Genomic DNA, 8,218 nt, shown 5'->3' with positions numbered 1-8,218 from the left:
AGGGGAGGGCACCATGTTAGCAATGGGGTAGGATCACAAACACATATGCCAAAACATGTTACAAAGATTCTGGATAGCATGAAAGGCACACAAATAGTAGATAAGCATTCAAGCATTGTTATAGAGGTCTAATTAACAGAAAATGATTCAGCTTGTGCCAAAAGTTTAGCCTAACACCTTAAAGTAACAAATCAAAACTTGCTGAGATCATAAATAGATACTAAAGGGATATGGGACCAAATAAGCATGTTGAGGGCCATAATGACTAACACTGAAAGACTCAACACCGACTATTGCAGGGATTCAAGGGGGTGGGTGAATAAACATGTTCATAAGCATTCAAGAGTCAACACGCTAACTGAATAGGCTCTAAAGAAGTTCAGATTACCCAATTAGGCATATATAGTCTTAGAACTAGTAGCATTAAGAGTGAGTAGATGCAAGAGTCAGCAGAGTGATGCTTAAAAGTAAACCAGGAAACATGTTAAGCCAGAGATTCAGAGATGAGAACACATAAGGATGAAATTGCGAGAGTTAAGTAACTCACCAGTTAAACGAGAAATGCAAGAAAAGAACAAAAAACCATAGTGTTCTGAATCGACAATGAGAAGCAAAACCTAGAAACTTAATGGCCTTGGCTTTCAGCCGGCCAAGACCACAGTACAGAATGAGAAATAACAGAGTAAAGTTTAGATCTAGTGAGGTTATAATGATTTCCTAGTCTCTTCTAAAGGGAAAGGCGGAAGGGGTTTATATAGTGGCAGAAATTAACAAGTAAACAAGAAACTCTGTAAAATTGAACATAAAATAAGGAAACCATAGCATGCAGAATTAATAAAATCGGATTTAGGGGGAAATAGGTGAACCCTAATTTCAGGGAAAGTGAATATTGACAGAAATATAACAAAAATCGATCACATGGTAGAATATAGGATGAACATAGACATAATAACACTTAAAATCAGAAAATCGATGAAATTCTTGTCCGGATGCTGTATCATGGAGGACAAAGTGGCTAGTGCATATGCGAACTCATTCTGGATTCTCGGAACATGTTTGAATTCTATCTTTTCGAATCTTTTCATCAACTCTTGTACGTGATACAGATATGGCAATATTTTGGTATTCTTGGTAGCCCACTCTCCTAGAACTTGATGTATCAGAAGATCTGAATCACCAATTACCAGCAACTCTTGTATATTCATGTCGTTGGTCAAATTGAGCCCCATGATGCAAGCCTCATATTCTACCATATTGTTGGTGCACAAAAACCTGAGCTTCACGGATACCGGATAATGTTGACCTGTCTCTGACACCAGAACTGCTCTAATACCCACTTCTTTGAAATTTGCAGCTCCGCCGAAGAACAGTCTCCAACCGTCGTAGGCTTCGGTGATATCTTCTCCTACAAACGACACTTCTTCATTGGGAAAATATGTTTTCAAAGGTTCGTATCCCCCTCCCACAGGATTTTCTGCGAGGTGATCTGCTAAAGCCTATCGCTGGACCGCCTTCTGAGTCACATAAACGATATCAAACTCGCTCAACAATATCTGCCATTTTGCTAGTTTCCATGTAGGCATTGGTTTCTGAAAAATGTTTTCAGGGGATCCATCCTTGGTATGAGATATGTAGTGTAGGCACAGAAATAGTGCCTCAATTTCTGAGCTATCCACGTCAGGGCACAGCAGGTGCGCTCCAACAAAGAATACCGTGCCTCATAGGGTGTGAACTTCTTACGGCCTGTTCTTTTCTTCCCGTCTCGTCATATTGTCCCAAGACACAACTGAAAGATCCATATAGTACGGACAAATAAAGTAGCAAAGGTCTACCAAGTTTCGGCGGGATCAAGACTGGTGGTGTGGATAGGTATTCCTTGATTCTATCAAAGGCTTTCTGACATTCCTCAGTCCATTTTATTGCAACATTTTTCTTCAACATTTTGAAAATTGGCTCACAGATCACGGTCAACTGTGCTATCGGCTGATGTAATTGAGACGCCCCAAGAAGCTCATCACGTCTTTCTTGCTCTTCGGAGGTGGAAAATCTTGTATGGCTTTGACCTTTGAAGGGTCCAATTCAATCCCCCGGCGACTGACGATGAAACCTAGCAATTTTCTAGCAGGGACTCCGAAGGCTCACTTTGTAGGATTCAGTTTCAGATTGTACCTTCGAAGCCGATTAAAGAATTTCCTTAAATCTGCTACATGATTTGCGCTTCTTCTGGATTTGATGATGACGTCATCCACGTACACCTCTATTTCTTTGCGAATCATGTCATGGAAAATAGTCGTCATGGCTCTCATATAAGTGTCCCCAACATTCTTCAGGCCAAACGACATCATTTTGTAACAATACATCCCCCACGGAGTGATAAAGGCTGTTTCCTCAGCATCTTCCTCATCCATCCAGATCTGATGGTATCCCGTGAAGCAATCCACAAAGGATTGGAGTTCATGCTTGGCACAGTTGTCAATCAGTATGTGTATATTGGGTAACAGAAAATTATCTTTGGGACTTGCTTTGTTTAAATCTCGATGGTTGACACATACTCTGACCTTCCCATCCTTCTTCGGAACTGGCACGATGTTGGCCAACCAAGTAGGGTATTCAACCACTCTGAGAACCTTAGCTTTGATCTGCTTGGTGTCTTCCACTTTGATTGTCAGACTCATATCAGGTTTGAACTTTCTGAGTTTCTATTTCACAGGCGGACACATCGAATTGGTAGGTAGTTTATGAGCCACTATAGACGTGCTCAAACCAGTCATATCATCATAAGACCATGCGAAAATGTCCTCATACTCCTTCAGAAAACAGGTGTATTCTTTTTTTTCTGATGGTGACAAGTGGATACTTATGCGGGTTTCTTTGGTTGTTTCAGAGTCTCCCAAGTTGACTATCTCTGTTTCATCCAGGTTGGACTTAGGCTTATTCTCAAAATTCTCAACTTCTCTGACAATTTCCTCAGGTATCACATCCTCTTCATCTATCTCTTCCGAGTCACTATCCTTATGTTGCGTTGTCTCATTACATGTCACAGTCGTTGGTTCATCAGGATAAGTAATAGTAATGCTGCAGAGAGAAAATGTAAAAGATAATAATAAATACTAAAATAGCAATGCATTACATAAATTTTGATAACATTAAAACAAGTACGACCCGATAACTCGAGCAATTGTTTCAAAACAAAATGCGTCTAAACAAAATACTGAAAATATCTTAAATGCTTAAATTGCTTTTAAAAACAGATCATGCTAATTGCCAGGCTACCCAGGAACTCGACGGGCCCGGGATGGTGCAGCAGTCCAATTCTTGAGAATAGTTCCCTTCTCCATGGTCTGAATAGTAAGGTCTTCTTCCTCCTCCTCCTCCTCCTCCTCCTCAACTATTGCATTGTAGTCCATGTCTTCCTCGTCTAGAAACAGATTCCTTAGGCCAGCTAAAGCCTCATCTTCTTCAGACCCCCATATCACGTCAGTCTGTTGAAATATCTGGTGCAGATGCGGTATTGGCTGTTCAAGAGGGTAATAGGGACCACGCCATGGTGGCGACCAATCGTCATACTCTTGCCAGGTGTACTGGTATCCAAGCCCAAAAGTTGTACTGTGGCGTTTTAACTGTATCACTTTGGTGATCCCTTGGAGATTCTTGCCGAGACCTTCAACGGGTTCATACCCTGTCCATAACAATATGCTTTCAATCTTATTACTCCACCACTTCTTTCTCGATTGCATTGAGCGCTCGATGCGATGGTACGTCTCTCCACCCAACTTCATTCTATTCTCGACAACTGGGACGGTTTGATTGGTGTAAATAGGGTTACTTCCGTCTCCATGAATGATCACCTCCTGATGATTCCATTTGAACTTCACGGCCTAGTGTAGTGTAGAAGCTACGGCTCCAGCAGCATGTATCCAAGGTCTTCCCAACAATAGATTGTACGTAGCAGATATGTCCAATACTTGAAACTCAACATCAAACCAAGTTGGGCCCATCTGCAAACAAAGGTTGATTTGTGGCCCTTTGAGAACCATCATATGCTTTCACATTCATACTCCCTGCTCGTATCTCATGGAAATCCTTACCTAACTTTTCAAAGTAGTCAACGGACAAATGTTGAGGCTCGAACCCCCATCTATTAGGACTCTGGCTATGAATTTATTCTCAAACTGTACTGTGATGTGTAGTGCCATGTTGTGACTCAGTCCTTTAGGTGGTAGTTCATCTTCGTGAAAGGTGATCTTGTGGCTCTCCAATACTTGCCCTACCATGTTGGCCATCTCTCCACTGGTGATGTTGTTGGGCACGTAAGCTTCGTTCAATATTTTCATTAATGCATTCCTATGCGTCTCAGAATTCTGAACCAGTGACAGAATGGAAATCTGAGCAGGGGTTTTGTTCAAATGATCCACTATAGAGTACTCCTTTGCTTGCACCTTTCTCCAAAGATCATCTGGGCCGGTTTCAATGATAGGTTATTTGGGAGCGACTTCTTTACTTGTTCCTCCTAAATGCTCAGGTGTGTAAAACCTACCGGTCCTGGTCATGCCTTGTGCGGCACCTTTTTCTTCCATCTTCCCTTTTTCTTTTCTTCTCGCCTCTGCAGCATAGTCCCATGTTATAGCATTGGAATTAAAGGACGGTGTGGGTGCTACCGTCACAGTGAAGGGTGTGGTCACTTCTACCTCAAACGGAGCTGGTGCGGCTGTGTACGTTGTTGTTTTAACCTCAAACGGAGTTGGCGAGGCCACTTCAACCTCAATTGGTGACTGAATTGCACTATAATGGATGTGAGAGTGACTGGAGGTATTGTGGTTTCATCCCCTTCATAAATGAGTCCAATTGATCCTTCCGGATCCCATTCTTCATCAGTTTCTATCACATTTACCCCCTCGCCGCTATGATCCGGGAGAGAATTATTGCGGACATTAGGTGCAACCTCTTTTGCTTGTATAACCTTGGTGTCAATCTGCGTCTGGATCTTATCCTTCAGAGTGCGACATTCATCGACGGGGTGTCCCTTCATGCCCGAGTGATAGGCACATGTCTTGTTTGGAATAACCTACTAGGAAGAGTTTTCCATTGCAACAGCGGGAATGAGGGTGACATAACCGACAGCCTTCAGTCTCTCATAGAGTTGATCAATGGGTTCAGCAATAGGAGTGTATTGTCTGGGTGGTCTGCGGTCGAAATTTGGTCTGGGTTTCTGGTAGTTTTGGCGGGATGGTGGTGGTGAGTGGTAATATGAAAGTTGTGTGTTATAAGTATGGTAGGTGGTGGCGGGTTGTGTATCTGGGAGGTGAAGGCTGATATGTGGGTGGTGGGGTTTGGTATGTGAGAGGAGATTTTGCTCATTGGGATACCATCACGGCTCCCACTTCTTTCGTTTTAGATATACCCCCTGACTGCAAAGTTTTGTTCGTAGCCTGTAATGCCTCAAAATTAGTTACGATTCTGCTCTTGATTCCTTCTTCAATCCTTTCCCCCCAATTTGATGATGTCGTAGAATTTGTGATTCTCGATAACCATTAACCTTTCGTAGTATTGTGGATCCTTGGCCCAGACAAAGAACTTGTTCATCTGCTCTTCTTCCAATGCCGGCCTCACTTTTGCAGCTTCCAATCTCCACCGAGTAGCATACTCGCGGAAAGTCTCTGTTGGATTATTCTTGAGATTCTGGATATAGAAGACATCTGGTGCATTCTCCATATTAAACCTGAACCGATCCATGAAATCCGATGCCATGCTTACCCAATTAACCTATTTCTTTGGATTTTGACTGATGTACCAAGATAGGGCGTCTCCAGTGAGGCTCCTCATGAATAATTTCATGCGAATCCTTTCATCCTTTCCAACTCCTACGAGCTTGTCACAGTATGTCCTTAGATGCACCTTTGGGTCACCTGTTCCGTCAAACATCTCGAACTTGGGAGGTTTGTAACCCTCTGGAAATTCTACGTCCGGCTGAATGCACAGATCCACATAGTTCGAACCCTCAATTTCTTTACCCCCTTCGACACCTTGGACTCGACTTGTGACCTTCTTAAGTTCCTCTGCCATGTTCTTGATGAGCAGGTCCTTCTCGGCGGATTCAGGTATGTATAAGGTTTGTTGAGGAGTGTGGGGGTAAGGTTCCCACATATATGGGGTTGCTTTGATGGACTCCATGGATTTGGGTGTAGTGGTGGTTGTTTGTTGAGTTTTGTGGATCGAGGATAGGTTGTGGTGCGTTCTGAGGAGTATGATAGGTAGTGGTTTGTGGATACTGGGTTTGGCTGATGATGATGTTATGGAGGAGTTGGTACTGGTGGAGGATTGGGATTTTGAAGTGGTGTGGCATATTGGTGAGGTGCGAGAGGACTTTGGGTTGCTGGTTTGGTGTATTTTGGGGAGGTGCTGGGTTTTTGGTGTTTTGTTGGTTGATGTCGGGGACGTTCAGGGTAAGGGAGAGATTTGCCAAGTTCCGGACCTGCTCAAGTTACCCTTGTGACTCCAGTATCTTTTGTTCCAGTCGTAAAACCAAGTCATTCTGTACCTGAGTGCTTCGACCATCTAAAGTTTCGACATTCTCTTCACGTGTAGCATTGTCTTTCTTGATATTGCTTGTATCATCCAATTTTTCCTTTCCTTTGCTTTTAGGATCGTTTGGAGGAGGAGGAGGTGGATGACCTCTTGATCTGGTATGGTATGCTGATGATGTCAGTATGCATGAACCAACCTTATGGGATGGGAATAAACAAATAAAAAGAAAAAAACAAAAGGTAAACAAGTCAGCAGGGGTACTAAAAGGTTGTTTGCAGTATTTAAACACATATTGCGGTATTATGAATTCGCGTCCTAATTAGGACCTCATTGTGCCCAAGGTAGGCCTAAGAAACATATAGATATGGAGAAAATTGATGCCAATAACTGCGTCATTTCATTAAAATGAAAAATAAACTGAATCTCTACTAAAACGACAATAATGATAAAGAGCCACTAATGGCATATGCCTTATTACAACCAAAGCCTAAAACGAGTCTAGAAATCAAGTAAAAAATTTCAAATCTATTTGGCCCCAGAAGGACCTTCTCCATGCGTGGCCTTCTTTGCTCCATCGATCAAGTTCCCTAGGACGCGCATGTCCAGCAGCAGATACGTCCTTGCTAGGAGACCTTCATTTCCATCCATGTTTTGACAACCTGTAACTGTGTTTCTCATCTTGCCTTCCAGCTCCATTAATCCCTGCTCTAAATACTCTAACCTCTCTATTGATTTAGTAGCGATTTCTCTCCATTCGTTGATTGCTTCCATATCCGCTTTGTGCTGTTCCAAATGTCTGGCCTTAGATTTAAAAATCCTTTTGCGTGGCCTCCTATATTTGACTTGGGCCTCGGCAGCGTCGTCTATGACCCTATTTCCCAAATCAATCCCTGGCTTGACTTCTCCTGCTATGTCATCGACCAACCATGATGGATAAAAGTGCACATGGCTAGCATGGTATCGATTTGGCTCGATGGTATCCTTTTCCACCATGACCTTTAGAAGCCACATATGCTGTGACTCGTACCTGAATGGAATAGCATCACCTTGGAAATCTGCTTTGTAGTGAACCATTTTGGAGACTCGGGGTCTGACTTGTTTCCTCCCTGCCTGTCTCATGACCTTGATAGGAGCATAAGGATAGATACCCTTCAACCCAATCAGCACTAAATGAGGAACATCTCTTGACCTGATGATAAACTCGCTAGTAGGGAACCACTCGAACATCCAATGGACCTTGTCATCCGTCAAATTGCTAAAGAAGCGCACCCAATCCACAACATTTTTCGGTTGTGTAAACCTATTTGGGATGAAAGTCATTCTTTTTGGATGGTGAAAAGCTACGTAGTCATTCCATGGTCGACGAGGAAATTCCTAACGGTACTATCCTCTTTGAAGATGCTACAACAACCATATTTGTATTAACAGATTATAACCCTCGAAATATCTGAATCCCTTCTTGCAGCGGTCAAAAGCTCGGTATATATTTGCCACGATCATCGGACAATCGTGTAAGTCCGTCCCTCAATTCCTTCCATTAGGGTCTTGGTAACCATAGCTAAATGGGCGTGAATCCTTTCTCCGTGTATTGGGAATACCAGCATTCCCAGAAAATAGACTATGAACGCGAAAACCCGACTGCAGGTCCAACCCAATGAAGTAATAACAAACTCATCATGGTAAAGGCGGTAGG

This window comes from Nicotiana attenuata, chromosome 1, assembly GCF_001879085.1.
Source record: "Nicotiana attenuata strain UT chromosome 1, NIATTr2, whole genome shotgun sequence".
In the NCBI taxonomy this organism is placed as follows: domain Eukaryota; kingdom Viridiplantae; phylum Streptophyta; class Magnoliopsida; order Solanales; family Solanaceae; genus Nicotiana; species Nicotiana attenuata.
This window is presented reverse-complemented; position numbering follows the sequence as displayed.